This window comes from Amblyraja radiata, chromosome 5 (genome assembly GCF_010909765.2).
Source record: "Amblyraja radiata isolate CabotCenter1 chromosome 5, sAmbRad1.1.pri, whole genome shotgun sequence".
NCBI lineage: Eukaryota > Metazoa > Chordata > Chondrichthyes > Rajiformes > Rajidae > Amblyraja > Amblyraja radiata.
Genome location: NC_045960.1, coordinates 52,909,922 through 52,931,128, shown reverse-complemented (window position 1 = coordinate 52,931,128; position 21,207 = coordinate 52,909,922). Strand labels below are relative to the sequence as shown.

General features: G+C 40.9%; 1 protein-coding gene across 1 annotated transcript in view; it reads right to left on the bottom strand.

The window, feature by feature from the left end:
• The window catches only part of trmt11 (tRNA methyltransferase 11 homolog), a 149,932-nt gene that overhangs the window by 24,823 nt on the left and 103,902 nt on the right, over positions 1-21,207 (bottom strand). The window lies entirely within an intron of this gene.

Below are 21,207 nucleotides of genomic sequence, written 5' to 3'. Positions count from 1 at the left end.
TTCACTTTTGTTCCAGTTTATTCTATATCCTGAAAAGGAACCAAATTCCTCTATAAGATTTAATATATTTGGAAAACTAACTTGAGAGTTGGTGATATATAATAATACATCATCTGCATATAATGATATTTTATTATTGGAGTATTTAGAATTATAGCCGTGAATGTTAGGATGTACTCTTATACTTTCCGCTAGGGGTTCAATCGCAAGGGCAAATACAGGGGTGATAATGCACATCCCTGTCTATTGCCCCTGGATAACTGGCATTTAGGGGAGAGTATATGGTTAGACAGTATTCTGGCAGTCGGTTTATCATATAACAGCTTTATCCATGAAATAAAATGTTCTCCCATCTGAAATTTTTGCAGTACTGTGAAAAGATATTTCCATTCTACTTGGTCAAATGCTTTTTCTGCATCTAATGAAATAATTGATGTCTTCTTTAGTTCTGTGTGAGTATATTATGTTAAAAAGGCATCTCAAATTATTAAACAAATGTCTCTTGGGTATGAACCCCGTTTTATCCGAGTGTATTAATTTATTAACGTATTTACTTAATCTTCTTGCCAAAGTTTTCGCTAATATTTTCTGATCTGTATTTAACAGGGCAATTGCTCTGTATGATCCCGGATCTTCTAGATCTTTATCTTTTTTGGGTATAAGTGTGATGTTGATTCAGCTAGTGTTTGTGGTAATGTCTGTTCTTTAAATGCGTATGTATAAAGATTGTATAAACGCGGGGAAATTACCTCGTAAAATCTTTTATAAAATTCGTTACTAAACCCGTCTGGTCCTGGTGTTTTACCGTTCTTCAGTGAATTGATTGTCTCTTCTATTTCTTTAATTGAAATCTGTGCTCCTAATTCCTCTGTTCCAGAGGATTAAGTGTTGGAAGTTTACAGTTATCAAGAAAGTTTGTAATTTTTCTGCTTTCTGTTGATGTTTTGGATGTGTATAAGTTTTGATAAAATTGGGCAAATCTTTCATTAATGTCTTTTGGAAGCGTTAACAATTCACCTTTATCTGATTTGATTTTTAGGATAGTATGGTCCTTTTCAACTTTTCTCAACTGGCGTGCTAAAAGTAAGTGTGGTTTGTTGCCGAGTTCAACATTTTCCTGTTTTGTAATTTGAAATAATCTGATAACTCTTGCAGATAGAATTTGATTTAGCTTAAATTTTAATATTGCTATCTTGTTGTGTTTATCTATAGTCGGATCTATCGCGTTTTCTAAATCAAGTTGTCTGAACTGTTCTTCTAATTGCAATTGTTCCATCCTATTCTTTTTATTTTGATATGCTTGATATGAAATGATAGCACCTCTAATAAAAGTTTGAAAAGATTCCCATAATAGTGAGGGCGAGATACCTGGGGTATCATTGGTCTCAAAAAAGAGTTCCATCTGTTGTTTTAAGTATTTACAACAATCCGGATTATTTAGTATTTGAGGGTTAAACCTCCAGAACGATTTTTTTATTAAACATTCCTTCTAGTTTTAAGGAGAAGGTTAGCGGAGAATGATCGGAAATAGTACTATTATGGTATTTGGGATTAATTGTGAAAGATATCAATTTAGTGTCCACTAGAGAATAGTCAATACGTGTATAGGTTTTATGTACTGATGGGTAGAAGGAGTATTCTCTTCCGGATGGGTTTGCAATCCTCCATACGTCTGTTATATTTGTATTTCTTATATACGTATTTAAGGGTTCACTGGATTTTGATTTTGTATTATATCTCTTTTGTTGAGCGGATTTATCAAGGTATTGATCCAATTCACAATTGAAATCTCCCCCAATTATCAGGTTTTGCTGGGTGGACTCTGAAATTATATTCAAGATTTTATTTAAAAATTGTGGGTTGTCAAAGTTAGGAGCATAAATATTTACCATGGTAAGTGGGGTAGAATATATCTCCCCAGAGATGATGACATACCACCCACCTTTGTCTGCAATGGTGTTTTTATGTTTAAATGGCATGTCCTTACGGATTATAATTGCAGTGCCTCTGGATTTGGAGAGATAGGAGGAGTGATATGTTTGACCAATCCAATTGGCCTTCAGCCTGGTCTGAGCTTGAGCTTTAAGATGCGTTTCCTGTAAAAATATTATGTCGGCATTAAGTGATTTTAATTGGGCAAGAATATTACCCCTTTCAATTGGCTCGCTACCGCCCCTAATATTCCAGCTACAAAAAGTAATTCCTCCAGTTTTCTTCAGAGGGTCGTCTTGCATTATAGCTTACATTGATTGGTTCCTTTGTTTCAGATGGTGCAACACAATAACTCAACCTTCTGGGTGTTGGGTGGGTGCTCCCAGTTTCTGAACTCTGAAGGTATATCCCAAAGAAAGGTGCCCTATAGAGAAAAAGTGAAAAAGGTGCTAAATAGCACAAATGATATAAAAAAACAGTATTTAGATATACTGTGTGAAACCACCGAGTGGTGGGAGAATTCATGTAATCTTCCATAGATGTAAATTTCATTTAGCTCCGCCCCTTACAAACTAATATTATAGAAGAGAAAGAACAGGCCAAAACCGGATATTATATGCACAGAAAAAACAACAGAGCATGTACTGTAAGTAGTTCATCTAATAGGTTGTACTGAATAGGTATTTACTATTTAAATGCTGTATTTAAATTAAAAGAAAACATGTTTTGCTTATTAATAATCCTGTTTTAAACAGTGTCAAAGACTGTGACATTGTGAGTAAAGCTGTGAAGCTCGGCGGACATTTAACATTACTGTTCGGTTATCCTTGGTTCTGAAAACAACTGCTTACATTTTTTTATCCCAATGAGCCAATGAAATTCACCGGTTAACACCGGCTACAACATATGAGAACCTATGAGATCCTACGACCTGGCAACCCACTAGGACCTCCTGGCGACCCACCTACCGCATGAGAATTCTCGCTACTCTCCATGGCGGTTTCATTCTGGTCGCCGCTAATTTTTCAACATGTTGAAAAATTTGCGGTGACCATAATGAGGCTGCGACTAGTTCCCAGAATGCGGGAACTCCTCAGGACCATGAAGGCGACTCCCCGGCAACTACCTACGAACATGTGGCGACCATGTCTCCTGCAGTCACCTAAAAAGTCGCCTAAGTGGGACAGGCCCATTAGTATTTCGATTAAAGTAACTCTGTGAAGATTTTAAATAAGGAAACCCCTTCGCAAAGTTTGGAAGGAGAGCTTTTAACAAAATAGTAGTTAGTGTTACTTGTATGTATGTGCAAAAGTAAGGCAACTCACAGTGAGGTATAGAACTTAGAACATCTGAATATGAAGTGAGGCAGCAGAGTTACAGTCCAAATCATTTCAATGAATTTTATTGTGCAATCATTGTGTAATTAAAATGATTACTGGAAGGTATTTGAAAATAAAATCAAAGACTCCCCTTGGTATCTTCCAAGCATAACAAATGAATAAACACTTATACAGAGAGCAAATTTAGCGTAACCCTTTTACCAGAAATATAGCCAGTACAAACATCTCTAGTGGCACTAGATATCTGAGCCTTGATAAATTTATCAGACGTCTGTGTACTGCTGAATTTCTAAGTCTTCAGATTAATTTATAAGTATTAGATAACAGACCTAAATCCATTGATGGTTGGCTACAGTATCTTGGCCAAAGGCAGGCTGCCATAAGAAATCAGTCCTCGTTGATTACGATTAGCTGTTCTTTTCACAAATATTAACTCTTTTGGGAGGTACAACGTAACATTGTCCTATTGACTCCTGCAACCATGTTAAGCCTTTATCAATATCACATCGCAAAGTGATTGAAATAGAACGAAATATAAAATTATTACTGGATTATCAGTTGGAATTAATAACAGATACCATCTCGTCGATATAAAGCACCTGATTACAAAACTGTTTAGTTTTGTTTACTTTAGAGATACAGCATGGAAACAGGCCCTAAAGTCCAATCAGTCCATGCCGACCATTGATCGATCACCTGTTCACTTTCGTTTTATGTTATCCCATTTTCACATCCACATCTTACACACTAAGGGCAATTTGGAGACCAATTAACTGGCAAAACACACGTCATTGGGATGTGGGAGGAAACTGCAGCACCTGAAGGAAACACACATGGTCATAGACAGAAGTTGTAAACTCCACACAGACAGTACCCGAGATCAGGATTGAACCGGGACTCTGATGCTGTGAGGCAGCAGCTTTAGCAGGCACGACCCGATTAAAGACATGCCGGCGCGTAAAAAAAGGTCGCCATGGAAAAAAAATAGATATTGTTTTACTCGTAGGTTTAGTAAAGGTAGGTCGTAGTAGGTCGCAATGCTATCGTAGGTAATCGAAGGCAATCGATGTTAATCGAAGGTAGTGGAAGGTAAAGCTCATTGAGAAAAAAAGGTAAGTAAACCGAGCGGTAATGTTAAATGCCCGCTTAACATTATTAAAAGTTGTCTAGCTTCTTAAAAGTGTCTCCACTCCTTCTCTCCCCTTCTCTCCCCCATACCACCCCCCCCCCCCCCCTCACCCCTCCCCCCCCCCTCCGCGCTCTCTAAAGGACTTACTGTACACTGTGCTAGCCGTCTTTTACCTTGCTGTTCATCGCGGGTGTGAATTTCAGACAGCGCTCCCCCGCTTTCTATGGCCCCTGCCTTTGCGATTGTGTGTGTGTGTGTGTGTGTGTGTGTGTGTGTGTGTGTGTGTGTGTGTGTGTGTGTGTGTGTGTGTGTGTGTGTGTGTGTGTGTGTGTGTGTGTGTGTGTGTGTGTGTGTGTGTGTGTGTGTGTCTCTGTGTGTGTGTGTGTGCAGACGGTCGATCCGGCTCGCGGTTTCATCGCTGACGGTGAATCCGGCTCAAGGTTTTTCACGCGAGCGCCCTCGCGCTTGAAGGTCGTAGACAGTCGCTGAAAAGTCGTGTTAGTGGGACATTTCTATAATGCTGAGAAATATATTCTGTATCTTTTCCTTCACTCCTCCTATGGTACTTGAGCCTGGCTTGATTGTATTTATATATTGTATTATCTGACTTGATTGGATAGCATACAACTCAAGGTTTTTACTGTACCTTGGTATGTGACAATAATAAACCTAGGGTAGCACAGTCACAGTGGTGGTAGAGTTACTGCCTTGCAGCGCCAGAGACCTGGGTTCGATCCTGACTATGGGTGCTGTCTTTACGGAGTTCGTCCGTTCTCCCACGTGGTTTTTCTTCGGGTGCTTCGGTTTCCTCACACACTCCAAAAGACGTACAGATTGCAGGTTAATTAGTTTCTGTAAATTATAATTTGTCCCCAGTGCGTAGGATAGTGCTAGTATACGGAGTGCTCGCTGGTCGGAACAGAATCGATGAGCCAAAGGGCCTGTATATCTAAGTAAGTCCAAACCTAATTTTATTTGATCTTTGATTCCAAACAAGTTGAAAAGTTTCAATGATGATCTTTGGGAAAGTTTTCAGAGATGTGTGTTTTTTAATTAAGAAATGTCAATATTTTATAATAAAATTGGTATAAATTCATTGACAGACACACATAATTTAATGAATTGGAAACTTTAATATTGTTTGCTAACTTCATATAATCTGTTTTACAACTAACACTTTCACCTGATATGCTTACCTTAACGAGGAGAAGACAAGAAAACTAAAGTGCAATTTAATTTTAGAGAATTTTTTGGAGACCTTGACATGATACAAGTAATTACGTGACTCAGCTGTTTTCCTGCGGTATGCCTGAGAATTCCAATTATTTCACAAAATTTCACATTTTTGGTTTAATTCCTGTAAATTATCCATATTTCCATTTAAAATTATACTTTAGAGCAAATTTGCACATTATTTGGGTAAAGATTATTAGAGGCTAGTTTTTTTCAAATCTCTAATGCACGCAGCATCAATGCCATTGAAAATGTGAAATTTTCAGCACTGTTCCAGTAACATCAGCTGACAAATGTTTCTGTACCACGATTACTAAAATTGATAGAATTTAAATGCCAGCTATAATAATAAAAACAAGAATTAATGTTAATTGTGCAGTGGTTCTGACCTGTTGCATAACAGCTGAATATTTACAGCAAGATAGAATAGCAATGGGAGAAGGGAAATAGGACAAGAGATTTTCTTCATCTGCTTTGATAAATTAAGCGACGTGCTAAGTGCCAAGATGCCCTCTTCACCTGTCTGTAATTCGATGATCACAAATTTAACAGAGTGCCTATTGTTCTGACTACAATTACCTAAGAGTTTTGGGTTATACCAATAAAGCTAAAATATAAAATGAGAAGGGAGTGCGGCGGCACAGCTGTAGAGTTGCTGCCTTACAGCATCAGATACACGGATTTGATCATGACTATGGATTCTGTCTGTACACAATTTGTACGTTTTCCCTGTGAGCGGGTGAGTTTTCTGCAGCTGCTCTGGATTTCACCCACATTTCAAAGATGACCAGGTTTGTAGATTAATTAGCTTCTAGAATTGTCCCCAGCATATATAATAGAAGTAGTGTATGGATGATCGTTGGTCATCATGGACTTGGTGGGCTGAAGGGCCTATTTCCACACTGTATCTAAACTAAACTAAAAGAGAACAAACAAAAGTCAGATTGGCTACACTTTATAAAATGGAGAGAGAAGTAGACGCTTGAAAATACACTTAAACATGCATGGCTCTCTCGCAGCTGATGTATAAGATAGAGCTGAACCACAACAGACCAACTAGCAAAGATCTATCCAAAACTCTCATGATGTATCTGCTGCACAGCATGAGCTCATCTGCTCCTTGCGGCAACTTCCTTATCAGTCCGTACAACTTGTTTTGCACAACAGTTACAAAAATATGCAAAACCGTAGGACACTTTGGAAAATGAAACCGAGAAATCAATGTTCAATCCACGAGATTGTTCAAAGAGGTTACTGACGATCATACTGACCAGCAAACACATCTCTCAACAACATCAACCCTTGAGGTAGTTACATCATGCTCCTCATCCTGCTCCAATTAAAACCTGGGCAATAAAATTACATTCACCGTACAAAACAACATTGCCTAAATGCCAGTCCTTGTTGAAAAGACACATCATATCATAATTAGGTGAATTATACAAATATCCCTTAGTCCTTCCTGATTCATCAAACTCTGTAAATCCGCATACTAAATCAAGCTTTTAATTCATTGTCTAACAAACAACTCCATCGGAACTTGGAAATTAAACTGAACCAGGTTGTTTACAATATTGTTTTATTTGACTCAAAACTCATAATGACATAATCACTAGGATGACCTCTTTCCACCTCTGTAACATTGCCAAATTTGCCCCAGTCTCAATTTATCCACTGCTAAAATCCAAATCCATTCTTATTCTAAAGCAATTCGTGGCCAGTTTTCCTTGTTTTATAAACCCGAGTCCTCATTCTTGCACTAAATCCTTATCATTCAAGACTTTGGACTTGCTAACTTCCCAATTTAACCACAGCCCCAGTTTTAAAATTCCCATCAGTATTTTCAAAGCATCATTTTTGTCCCTTCCCTTTGCTATAATCTTCTGCAGACTCCAACCCTTTCAGATATTTACATTTCTCCAGCTCTGCCGTCTTGATCCTGTCCACTTTTAATCGCCACTCAATTGCACAAGTACCTTCAGCTACCTTGGCTCTGACTCTGAAAGGCACACACTAAACCTCACCATCTCTTTATTCACTAAAGGATTGATCCTTAAAAGCTACCACTCTGACTAAGTTGTTGGTGAAACACTTTATGACATTTTGCTCAATCAGCTGTTATTGTGTCTGCTATTGTTTTCGAAGTTACTTCATGAATCACAGTCACAAATATTCAACTGTCTTTCATTTTCACTTCATGCACCACGGGAGAGGATGATCATAATGGTTTATGTGTACTCTCATTTCTTTAACTGTTCTCTCCTTTCTTAATTTAGTTTTGCTTCCAATTCGCTTCTTCTAATCTGTAAGAACATATGAACATTACAACACAAGGAACAACAATGGGACTAGACCATGTGACATATTTTACTTTTGACAAAATTCAATAAAATCATAGGTCATATCTTTGGCTGCAACTGATACAAACACAAACATGGATTGATTTGACATTGTACCATTGCAGCTGGCAGCTGATTATACTAACCAAACTGACTGTAAATCATTATTTTATAGCTGTTAGTACAAATAGTGCCATTTCTGTTGTATAACGTCCTATTAGAGTTCTGTCTATTGACTATACTCACTATTAATTTGAAATTTGAAGCTCTCTATGAATTATACCATTGTATTCTATACTAAAAAATAGTTCCCAGCATTGTAGCATACATAATATCACAGACGACAGAAGTTGGTGTGGGGTATCAGGACATCATGAGCAGCATAATATAGCCACGCACACACCTACATAATGTACCTGGCATAGTTACTAAATGTTCCTTTGCACTTCATGTTGTAATGTTTCACATTAATATTCAGTGATGAACAGTGCAATAGCAGGCAGACGAATCAAAGTGATGTCTGTTGTTCTCATCATTCGCAGTCTCACTTACCAACTGCAGTGACTCTGACAGCTCTTTTACGGGAAACGTTGAAAATGAGATATTTTATTAAACAGACGGTGATTCTGCCCTTCCAACCTCATGAACCTCTATCTCTTTTTGTTTCAACGTAAATACAGACTGAAGAATGTACCTGGCTCATAATGTCGCCTGTCCATTCCCTCCGCAGTTGCTGCCTGAGTTATTTTGCTGAGTTCAGTTTGCTGAGTTAATTCTGCAATTTGTATAGAACTTATTTTAATCTAGTCAGTGGAGCTCCATTTACAAACCATTAAAATGTTAGTGTGTTTGACACCCAATTCCCTGCAAGGTGAATACTGATTGTTGATCCAACTTCACTGAGGACCTTAGGTCTCACTCATTCAATGTCCGTTGTCTTGAGATTCCATTCTTGCAGATTTCTAGCACTTCTATCCTCATCTTTTTGGTGTTTATTTAGATACGCATGTTTTTTTCTTATTGCAGCTCTTTTGTTACGTCCCCATATAATTTCTAGTTCTGTCTTATTAACTTTGTCCTTAACTTTGACTTTTTAACTCTTTAACTTTCTGTCTTTTATCCCTATTCCTTTGTTGCCATGTCTGGATGAGATCCTGCTCTGATTCAATCGCCACATTTAAACCCACCTTGCGACTGAAAAATTGATTCATATTCAACGTATCCCTCTTGAAGAGATTATTATTTGCCCCCAAGCCTTTCCAATGTTGCCAACGAAATCCATTCATTTTCCTTCCATCTTTTGAACCACTTGTTGAGACCAATTATCCTGCTCAACTTTTCATCGCCTTCTGTCAACATCAGAAAAAGTCCAGATATCACCACCTTTTCTCCGCACTCTCAAAAGCATATTCACCATCTTTATGCACTACCTTTCTAGTTCCTGAGACTGCCTGTCTCTAACTTCCCCAAACCCACATGTGATACTACCAAAAGATCCTCCTCTGTTCTGTTTAAAATCCTATCATGTGTCAGTATTAAATGAATGTGCAGGTTCTGTGCTGGACAAGTAAAAGCAGGAGACAACAGACAAGAGTTTTAATCAGCTCAACACCCCTATTCCAGGATGAAGCTTCCGCATACCATTTCCGTAAGCACTAATGGATCATTTAGTATGTACTCTCCTTGAGAACGAATTCATCTCTTTCAGGAATACATTCCCTCTTAAATTAAAGCTCCTAGAATTTAAGTTACTTTACACGTAAACAAAGCACGTTATTTCAAATTGCTTGACTATTCAATTTTTTGCTGAAGTCATCTCAATTTTTTTGTAAACATTCAGTTAAATAACTATTCCCAAACTACCAGTCATAGCTTTATATATTCCCCTGGGTAGTAATTGGCAAACTATTTCATAAACTAGTATTTATGATCCTTGTAGTTTAAGTAGCTAGATTTGTAAAGTGTTCAGAGTACATTTATTGAGCAACTGAGCAATTAACATCAAGATCAGAAATCACTTCTGGTCTGTAAGTTCTCATACAACTGCCATGATAATTTAATGGCAAGTTTGTACAGCATTACTTACTAAAATCAACTAAATGCGATTAAAATATATTTTGTTTAAGAAGGAACTGCAGATGCTAGAAAATTGAAGGTAGACAAAAATGCTGGAGAAACTCAGCGGGTGAGGCAGCATCTATGGAGCGAAGGAAATAGGCAACGTTTTGGGTCGAGACCCTTCTTCAGACTTCTTCAGAAGAAACGGTCTCGACCCAAAACTTTGCCTATTTCCTTCGCTCCATAGATGCTGCCTCACCCGCTGAGTTTCTCCAAAATATAATTTGAGACAGTGAGTAATGCAAAAGAGTTGTTATAATGACAATCATAAATATCTCTGCGTATACATCCAGTGAGTGATCTCACAACAGCAAGTGCTACTAGACTAAGTACACAGGAGGGCTGGTCATCCAACGCAATATTCCACCTCTCCACCAATTCTAATATTGGTGGCCAGTTGGGGGGGGGGGGGGCTTTCTGCAGCGCTAGTATGGGTGTTATGGGCTCAAGGGACTGGTTTCCAGAGGGCTAGTATGCAAATTGTGCGCCAAATGGATTCTTGGGCAGACGTCTCAGTCAATCAAGCCTGTTGTGCTGGCAACTCACTCACTCACGGCTGGTGGGCTGGTAGTTGACTCACGGCTAATCCTTGAAATTCTATTTCAAGCAGGGTATAAGGCCACCAAATTCAAGTGCAGTTTCTTACCACTTCTAGCAGGGTGCAAGGCCACCAAATTCAAGTGCAGTTTCATACCATTTGAAGTAGGGTGCAAAGCCACTAAAGATAGCGAGTCGTGACCTCTCCCTCCTCCATCTTGCAGAGACTGAGCCACACCCACATTTCCGGGTTTTATAACCCCTCCCCAACCCCCCCCCCCCCGGAAAAGGTGTGGCTTTCAAGGAGTGATTGACAGGAGAGAGATTCTCAACATTAAAAAAAAAACTAATAACACTTTTATTTTTTCATTGATGGGAAGAATTCTCTGCATCTGCTCAGCCGAGGGGGACTGAGGGGGACTGAGTAAGATGGCCAAAAATTACAGCCGTAAGTGGTAGCGTTTTATCTAAAATCAATATACAGTGCAAACAGGAAGTGCATTTAACTTCAAGCCAAAGCACCCAAGCCACCATTTGCAGTAAGTAGTGCCTTTCAACTTCAAGCCAAAGCAACCAAGCCACCATTTGCAGGAAGTAGTGCCTTTCAACTTCAAGTCAAAGCTCCCAAGCCACCATTTGCAGTAAGTAGTGCCTTTCAACTTCAAGCCAAAGCAACCAAGCCACCATTTGCTGTAATAGTGCCTTTCAACTTCAGGCCAAAGCAACTAAGCCACCATTTGCAGTAATAGTGCCTTTCAACTTCAAACCAAAGCTCCCAAGCTACCATTTGCAGTAAGTAGTGCCTTTCAACTTCATGCCACCATTTGCAGTAAGTAATGCCTTTCAACTTCAAGCCACACCCACGCCCCCCATTTGCAGGAAATAGTGCCTTTCAACCTCAAGCCAAAGCAGCCAAGCCACCATTTGCAGTAAGTAGTGCCTTTCAACTTCAAGCCAAAGCAACCAATCCACCATTTGCAGTAAGTAGTGCCTTTCAACTGCAAGCCAAAGCAACCAAGCCACCATTTGCAGTAATAGTGCCTTTCAACTTCAAGCCAAAGCTCCCAAGCCACCATTTGCAGTAAGTAGTGCCTTTTAATTTCAAGACACACCCAAGCCAAGCCAACCAGGAGGGGGGGAGGGACTTTCTGGAACGCTAGTATGAACCATTTTAGAACCAATAGACATTTTTTTGCAAGCTTTAGAACCAATTGAGATATTTTTGCAAGCTTAGAACCAATAGAGACATTTTTTGCAAGCTTTAGAATCAATAGACACTTTTTGCTAGCTTTAGAACCAATAGACATTTCTTGCAAGCTTTAGAACCAATAGACATTTTTTTGCAAGCTTTAGAACCAATAGACATTTTTTGCAAGTTTTAGAACCAATAGACATTTTTTTTGCAAGCTTTAGAACCAATAGAGACATTCTGCAAGCATTTTAGAACCACTAAGGGCACTTACATTCGAGTGGACATGTGTTCAGTGTTATTCACAGCTCAGAGAAACGTGACCCTCTGCCTTCCTCCAGCTTGCAGACACTGATTGAGGCACACCACTTCCTGGTTTTATAGTCCCTGCCGCCAGCGGGGGCAGCAGAGAGAATGGGAAATTTTGTAAAAACATTAATATCTCTGTCATTTTTAATCAACGGGAAAAATCCTCGGCACACATGCGGCTGAGGGGGGCTCTGAGCAAGGTGGCCAAAATGACGGCCGTAGGTGCCGGCGTTCTCTCGGAAATCGCAGCACAGATCGCCAAAACCGGTCAAGAACAGAGTTTTAGTAATATAGATAGATGTCCCGTTGAAGTAGCTTAACTAATTCCCCCAATCTCTCCAGAGGATTTATTCAATGAATAACTAAACCAAAGAGACTAGCAAATGGAGACACAAGGAACTGCATATGCTGGTTTACAAAAAAAGGTGCAAAGTGTTGGAGTAACCTAGTGGGTCAGGCAGCATCTCTGGAGAACATAAATAGGTGATGTTTCATATCAAGAAATTCCAGGTTGATCACTAGACTATGCCAACTTTGTTCATCTTGCCAGCACAATAGAATTATGGTTATACATGATTGGGCTCAGCAGTGATGTTCTTCTTGCTATGACACTAATTAAATTCTGAAAATCTCAATGTTGATCAATTTTCTTGCTATAAAGCAATTAAGTCTATTAATACATATAAAAAGTTACTTACAGCATTCACCTCCCACAGGATTTCTGATGTCAATAATCGCATTGTATCAAAACTTCACACCTCAACATGTTTCAACATAGGATTTCTGTGCAAGGCAACAATGCGGTGTGGCGAACAAAGCAATTGGGCAGTTCCTTCCTGGTTTCTATGTCTAAGTGCATAGGTGCAGACATAGGATATACAGTAAATGCTAATAACAAAAATTGCTACTTCATCAAAATCCAGGCAAACGTAATTAGATTGAATGACCTTGACCAATACAATTAGTTCACAAGTTTACATCCTTAAAATTGTTGACATTTGATTTTAAAGTTTAAATCCAAATACCATAAATTTTACCTTTGATGATTTTGTAAGATTAAAGTTGGGTCCCAATCACCACGGGGTGTGGTGGGGGGGAGGGGAGGTATGTATGTGGGCGGGAGGTGTTTGCATGGGGGGGAGGAGGGATGTGGGGGGGAGGGGTGGGAGAGGGTGTGTGTGGGTGGGGTGTGGGGGGGGGGGGAGGGAGGATGTGGGAGGGAGAGGGGGTGGTTTGGGGGATGGGTGTGTGTGGGCGGGGGGGGTGTGGAGGGGAGGGGTGTGTGTGTGTGGGCGGGGGGTTGTGGGGGGGAGGGGGGTTGTGGGCAGTGGGATGGGCAGGGGATGTTGTGGAGGAGGGGTTTGTGGGTGGGGAAGGGGTGTGTGGGGGGAGGGGGGGTTGGGGAGGGGGGGCTGTGGGGGGAGAGGGGTGGGTGGGAGAGGGGTGTGTGTGGGCAATGGGAGGGTTGTGAGGGATGTGTGGAAGGGAGGGGTGTGTTGAAGGGAGGGGTGTGTGGAAGGGAGGGGTGTGTGGGTGGGAAGGGTGCGATGGGGACTCACAGTGGGCGCTGGTCGCTGGTCGCTTTGTTGGTCGCTGGTCGTTCTCCTCCGCTGGGATCAGAGTCTCCGCTTTCCGTTTGGCGACATGGGTGCCATCTCCGACTCCGTGCCAGGCTGGGCTGGGCTGGTTCGTTTCCGGTCCCTCCCTCCGAAAATTGTGTCCGGTTGGAGACCTCTGCCGGCCATCCAGAGCCTCCCGCAGCTGCTGTGAAGACGTGATGGCGCAGGAAGGGGCGGAACGTCCCACGGAGTGACAGTAAAAGGGACCAATCCGCGCCCCGCTGAATGGCAGGAGAGACAATCGATCTGCGCACACGCGGTTTTAAAGATTTTTATAGCTCAATAACTCTTACCAGCTTCCACCGATCGGAACGAAACTTGGTCCAATCACAGCGCAGGAGAACGATTAGTAAGCTGCAAAAATCGTAGCGCTAATGCGTACCGTTTTAGCGCAAATAGAATGACCGCCAACCAAAAGATAACAAGATCAGGGTTTTAGAGATAGATAGATAGATAGATAGATAGATAGATAGATAGATAGATAGATAGATAGATAGATAGATAGATAGATAGATAGATAGATAGATAGATAGATAGATGAAGATTAGGATGATACAGGTTTCTTGGGCAAGAGGGTTTCCACTCATCAACTGTCCCCTGTTCATCCAGGTGTTAAGGCAGCACAGTGGCACGGCTAAGAGAGTCGGTGCCTCCCAAAGCCAGAGACCAAGCTTCAATTCTGTTTGTTCAAATATGCGCACTGGGTGCTCCTGTTCCCTCTCACATTCTAAGAATGTGAGGGTCGTTAGGTTAATTGGCCATTGCAAATTGCCCTTACTGTGTGGGTATCTGACAGATTCTGGATGGAATTGAGAATAAAAAAGGTGCAAGCTTGGTGGGCAAGGGAGACTGTTTCCTTTATGATTCCTGGCATATGCACTGGTAAGAGTTTTGCCTTGAAACTTCCACTATTGCTTGTAATGTTTTCCCACTATCAGAAATATATTTATGTTATTCTCTGTGAGGTTTGCAAAGATCTCCCTACCTAGGTGTAGAATATATTTACCTTCTTGCATTTTGATTTTGTATAAAGCTCAGATCAAAAAATTAAAGGCTCCAAGGTACCATACCATAAATTGCTTTCCCTGTCACAAATTGTATTTCAGGGCTTTCCTGGCATTGGTTCATCAATTACTAGCAGAAGGTATTCCTTTAGGGCCTGTTTCGAAGAAGGAAACCAAGTTGATTCTATCCTCAGGGGTTTTTCAAAGATTGACATTCATATACTGTAATCTCTGTTTACTTGTGTACACTACAGAATTGTGCCAGATAGTCTATATTGTCTCATCTCAAAATTGTTTCTATCAAAACATATCATTTTGCAGTTCTCCGCATTGGATTATATCAACCATTTGTCCTTCTGCCAACCTATCCATGTTCTCTCGCAGTCTGTCGCAATTGTCCAGTTTGTTTAACATACTTCTAGGTTTGCTGTTGCCAGTAAATTTGGACATTTTATTCTGCATACCCATGTGCACCAAAAAAGTGATCTCAGCACTGACCCCTGATGAATATCAATGCCTACCATTCTAATGTTAAAAAATAAACAAATTCTCTTAACTCTTCCGGAGCCAATATTTTTTCCATGCTTCTATTGATCCTTTAATCCATGGGGCAAAGTTAAAAAAAAACTCAAGCTTGATAGTCAATAAGATCATTTTAATGAGCTGGAAATCTCACGTTGAACCTACCTGGCATTAAACTTTGGTTGACTGAGTTTCCCAGGGTTTAGAAAGATTGCAGCTCAAGGATCGCAGAAAAAACTTCAGGGAAAAATAAATGCCTTCAGAATATATTTTGAGCAAGACGAGAATATATCCTCCATACATAAACCTCTGGATTACCTTCTTTCCTGAGTGAATCCACTCTCTGCCTAAAGAGGCCCAACTTGTGGCTACATTTGATCAAGGGAGCTTCACGGGATATCAATTATTTTTTCATTCACAATGTACAATAAGGGGGTGAACACTATGATGGGATTATATGATAGGCCCTCTCAGTAGTTAATAGGAGTTAGAGGAGGAAATATATAGGGAGATCACATTTAGGTGCAAGAATAATAGTGGTCGAAATAATAGAGGATTTTAACTGCCCAAATATCGACTAGAACTGCAATAATGCTAAGGGCTTAGATGAGGTAGAATTTCGTAAGGGAGTTCAGGAAAATTTCTTAAATCAATATGCAGATGGCTCCATTAAATGAGTATGGAACACCTCATCTTGGGCGCAGATGCGGTGAAGATGGAAGAATTGGGAGCAGGGGATAGACCCTTTGCAGGAGGTAGGGTGGGAAGGAGTGTAGTCTAGATAGCTGTGGGAGTGAGTAGGTTTATAATAGATGTCAGTCAATAGTCTATCTCCTGTGATTGAGACGGTGAGATCGAGAAACAGTTGGGAGATGTCAGAGATGGTCCAAGTGGTCCAATCCTATTGAAGAGCCTAACACTATCAAGTAAAATGTCTACAATGTGAGGGGAAATCTGGGCTTCCAGGTTTCCCAACCAAAACTCCTCCCTCATAATCCACGCATCCCACGCACGCTTCTGTCAAAATTAGAACCATGTTCTACATTAAGAAAAAATAATATCATTTATGATATTATTGTCAGGCTTCACAAATAAAAATGCTGAAAAGGACAATGGCATAGAAATTTGTCTCCTTCAACTGCACAGTGACATGGCGGAGTGAATCACCAGACCACTGTGGAACCTGGATGAATTTGGTAATCACGATGAAAACTGCATGACTCTACAATGAGGCAATTCATTCAGGCAGGAAAGGGGAAAATTTTGCATGACCATTCCATTCAAGAAATGTCTTTCTGTCCTTCAGTTATTTTGAAACAGTGTAAAGTGGGAATGAATTAACTGCCTGAAATATTCCATGCATCTCATGTGAACATGTGATGGACAAAATCACAAAGCTTCCCTTTATTATTGTTAACATCCTCACCTCTGCTGACACTGGTTCCCTCAACATCCTCATCCTCCTCGACCTGAGCGCAGCCTTCGATACAGTGAACCACAACATCCTGCTCACCAGACTCAAAGACCTCGGCATTGAAGGCTCTGCACTCAGCTGGCTCCGTTCCTACCTTTCCAACAGATCCCACTTCATCTCTCTCCACAACCACACCTCTGCTACAGCCACAGTCACTCAAGGCGTTCCCCAAGGCTCCGTACTCGGCCCCCTCCTCTTCATCATCTACATCCTTCCCCTTAGTCAGATACTCCGCCACTTCAACCTGGACTTCCACTGTTACGCCGATGACACCCAGATCTACCTCGGCACCAAATCCCCCCCACAACCCCCCCCTCTCCCATATCAACTCCTGTTTGTCAGCTATAAAAACCTGGATGCAACATAACTTCCTCAAACTCAACAGCGATAAGACAGAATTCCTCCTCATAGGCTCCAAAGCCACACTCAGCAAAATCAATAACCCCACTCTCACCATCGACGGCACCACTGTCTCCCCATCTCCCAAGGCCCGCAACCTTGGCGTGATCTTTGATTCCACCCTCTCCCTTGAGCCTCACACCCGCCATGTCATTAAAACCTCCTTCTTTCACCTCCGCAACATCGCCAAACTCAGACCCTCTCTCACACCTCCCGCTGCTGAAAGACTCATCCATGCCTTCATCTCCTCCCGACTGGACTATTGCAACTCACTTCTCCTTGGCATCAGCTCCACCTACATCAACCGACTCCAACTGGTCCAGAACGCAGCCGCCCGACTCATCACCCACGCCAAATCCTGGCATCACATCATTCCAGTCCTCAAACAACTTCACTGGCTTCCCATCTCCCACCGGATCACCTACAAAATCCTGATCCTCACCTACAAAGCCCTCCACCATCTGGCCCCCCCATATCTCACTGACCTCTCCCCCTACCAACCCTCACGGTCCCTCAGATCCACATCAGCCGGTCTCCTCTCCATCCACAAGTCCAACCTCCGCAGTTTTGGGGACAGAGCCTTCTCCAGGGCAGCTCCCAGGCTCTGGAACTCCCTCCCCCAGCTGATCCGCAATTCCGTGTCCCTCACCATCTTCCAGTCCCGCCTCAAGACCCATCTCTTCATCTCTGCCTATCCTTAGCTCCACGTCCCCCTCCCTTTTCATCTGTGCATTAATTGCCTCATATTGTGTTTTGAATTGTATTCTGTCTTTACTTTGTGTACTAGTCATGTCTCTACTATTTATTTCATTCCCCTTACATGTTTTTCCTCTACCTGCTAAATTTTTGTAAGGTGTCCTTGCGACTCTTGAAAGGCGCCCATAAATTAAATGTATTATTATTATTATTATGTCTACTTTGAATCACATTACAAAATCGAATGCAGATTGTTCGCAGGAACAACGGAGGTTAAGAAACTATTTTATTCTGCAAGTTTTTGTAGAGTGGCAAACTAATTTCACATCTATAAAAAGGTTTTCAGTTGCAGTGAAATGTGATTAAGTGACAATCTCTGCTCTGAGTCATTACTTCTGTACTGCTATAACAGACTCACCACCAACATCAGCAGCAAATGCGGTTTCTGCTTTCTGTTACAAATTTAACATTTGCATCTTTTTTCTTTCTTAAATTATCATTTTTATTTTGTGTAGGGTGCCGTCTCCAGTTTTTATTGAACTGCTTTAACATGATAGAGGTCCCACACTATTATGGAGCGCTGAGAGTTTCTAGTGAAACACTTTTACATGGTCGGAGAAATGTGGCTGAGATTGATCTATGGGCCATGTGATATTGTTTGTCTTAAACACTTCCAGCGTTTTTATTGTATAAAGGTTTTTCCATTTTGTAATATATCAACACAGATTTTCAGGCTGCAGTTAACTCTTGAATTATAAATTAAAGGGAGCTACAAACTAATTATTTATTAAGTCGCCATTCACGCAATAACACTGAATATAATTTATGCCGTTATCCCACCGCTCCCATGTACAGCTGACACATTCAGGCAGAGCTGAGTTACAATTCTCTTGAATATATTGTAATTCACTTAATGAAGAATAATTATCCAGTATTGCTGCGTACCCCAACCAAAGATTCAACTACATTTATATATGTGTAGAATATATATCTCAGAAAGGTAGACACAAAATGCTGGAGTAACTCAGCGGGACAGGCAGCATCTCTGGAGAGAAGAAATGGGTGATGTTTCAGGTCAAACCCCTTTTTCAGGCAGAATCTCAGAAATATCTTCTGATATATATATCTGAGAAATGTCTTCAAGTGATTCACATACTTTGATCTTATTTAAAGATAGTGATATTCAACTTTCACTTTAGACTTTGAGATACAATGTGGGAGCAGACCCTTTGGCCCATCATGTCTGCGCCAACCAGCGATTACCCACGTACACTAGCACTATCCTACACACTAGGGGACAATTTACAATTTTTAACGAACAAAATGATTCTTCCCACCCAACCATCACCCCCCTGTTCCCCCAAAGGCACTTTTCCTGCAACCGTAGAAGATGTAACACCTACTCTCTCCCTTTCATTCAAATATCCCCAAACCGCCTGTGAGGTTAATTCGTATTTCTTCCAGCTTCTTCTAATATATTAGGTGGTCCTGATCTGTCCTTCTTTACAAGGGCAAGACTAAGTGCAGGCTGGGTAACCGTTTCACTAAACACTTGTTCTTGATCTGCCATAGTCTGCAGGGGCTCCACGTTGCCATTTTAACTCGTTCTCATTCCCATACTATACTTTCTGTCCTTAGCCTCCTCCATTGCCAGGGCAAGGCCACGTGCAAATTGGAAGAACGGCACCGCATTCTGCTTGGGTCGCCCACAATCCAGGGGCATGATCACTGAAATCTTCAGTTTCAAGAACCCCCCCCCCCGAACCCCCATCCCACAGTGTGCACAACTTTCTCCCAGTGTCCCATCACCCTGTTCCTTACCCCTCCTCATTCTGCTCATCTCCCACCCCTCCCTACTCCAAGGGCCCTATTTCTTCTTTATGTTTCCTTCTTCCCCTTCCCCTCCTCTCCCCCCATCCCTACCTCTTCCTTCTCTTATCTGATACCTTTTCAGCTTTAGCCATTGGAACTATCTCTACCCATCAGCCAGTATCCACGTACCAGGCTTTCCCCCACCCTTGCCTCCCTTTAGTAGCTTTCTCACTTTATCTCCATCTGTCTGAAGAAGGCTCCCAATGTGAAACATCCCATCCATTCCCTCCACAAATGCCACTTGACTTGTTGATTCCTCCAGCAATTTGCATCTATTGTATAAATAGAGTTTATAAAACAGGAAAGGAATAAATAGGGTAAACGCAGAGTCTTCTACTTAGGCTAGGGAAATCAAGAACCAGCAGCCATAGGTTCATGGTGCAAGGGGCAATATTTAACAGGAACGCGAGGGGCAACCTTTTCACGCAGAGAGTGGTGGGTAGATAGAAATAGCAGCAGGGAAGGTGAGGAGAGGGGGAATTGAGGCAGGTACTATAACAGCATTTAAAAGACACTTAGACAGGTCCATGGAAAGGAAAGATTTAGAACATTATGGCCATACCAGGGCTGATGGGACTATCTTAGATGGGGCACCCTGGTTGCCATAAGCAAAAGGCTTGTTTCCGTGCTCTATGAATTTATGATTTTATAACTTTATTCCTATTGATATCTGTGGCAATCTATCCAACTCATGAGTAGAATACAGTTTGTTTATTTTCTTTAAAGTAAATCTAACAATGTGTATGTTGGAATGAGTTCATGAAGCCACTCGGTTCAATAAACATTCTTAAATCACACTTGTGAAGTATTCTGTATTTCAAAGCTCTCAATTACATCCTGGCTAATCATTCCAAGGTTTCTGTAATTGTTGCTAAGTCTTTACACGTAACCATGAATCACAAAATAAAATCCGAGATTAAACGACGAATTATCTACATTTGATGATAGAAATGATCCAGATTCATTTCTCACATGTACTGCTTTCAGACAATAGGTCAGTCTGCTTCAGAAATAACGATGTCAGTAACAAAATACGTTTACTTGACATATGTGCAGCTTTGGAATTTTTGAGCAGCAAGGAAGGTTTCGGCTTAGTACAGTTGGTAGAGTGTATAAAATTGCTGTTACATTTATTTTTTTTAATCAAGTGTCCTGAAAATATTCCCAACAGATCAGACAGAGCGCTTTACTAAATAGCATAACACCTTGTCACTATGCAGTGCATGGATTATTTATTTTCAGCCAAAGCTTAGTATTTATTCTGTTTCCCTGACATGAATTTAACATCAGTTTTGCACAGTATGCTTATAAATTGTGCTATAAAACATTGGCGCATGTTAAAAATCAAAACATCTTGATCTATCAGAATATGTTAAGAGCTTTGCATTAATTTTAAGTCCAAAGCTTTGCATTAATTTTAATCAGGGTGGAATGGAATGGAATCTGATTTTGATTATTATTGTGGTGAGTGATTCAAATAATTTATATTCTAGTG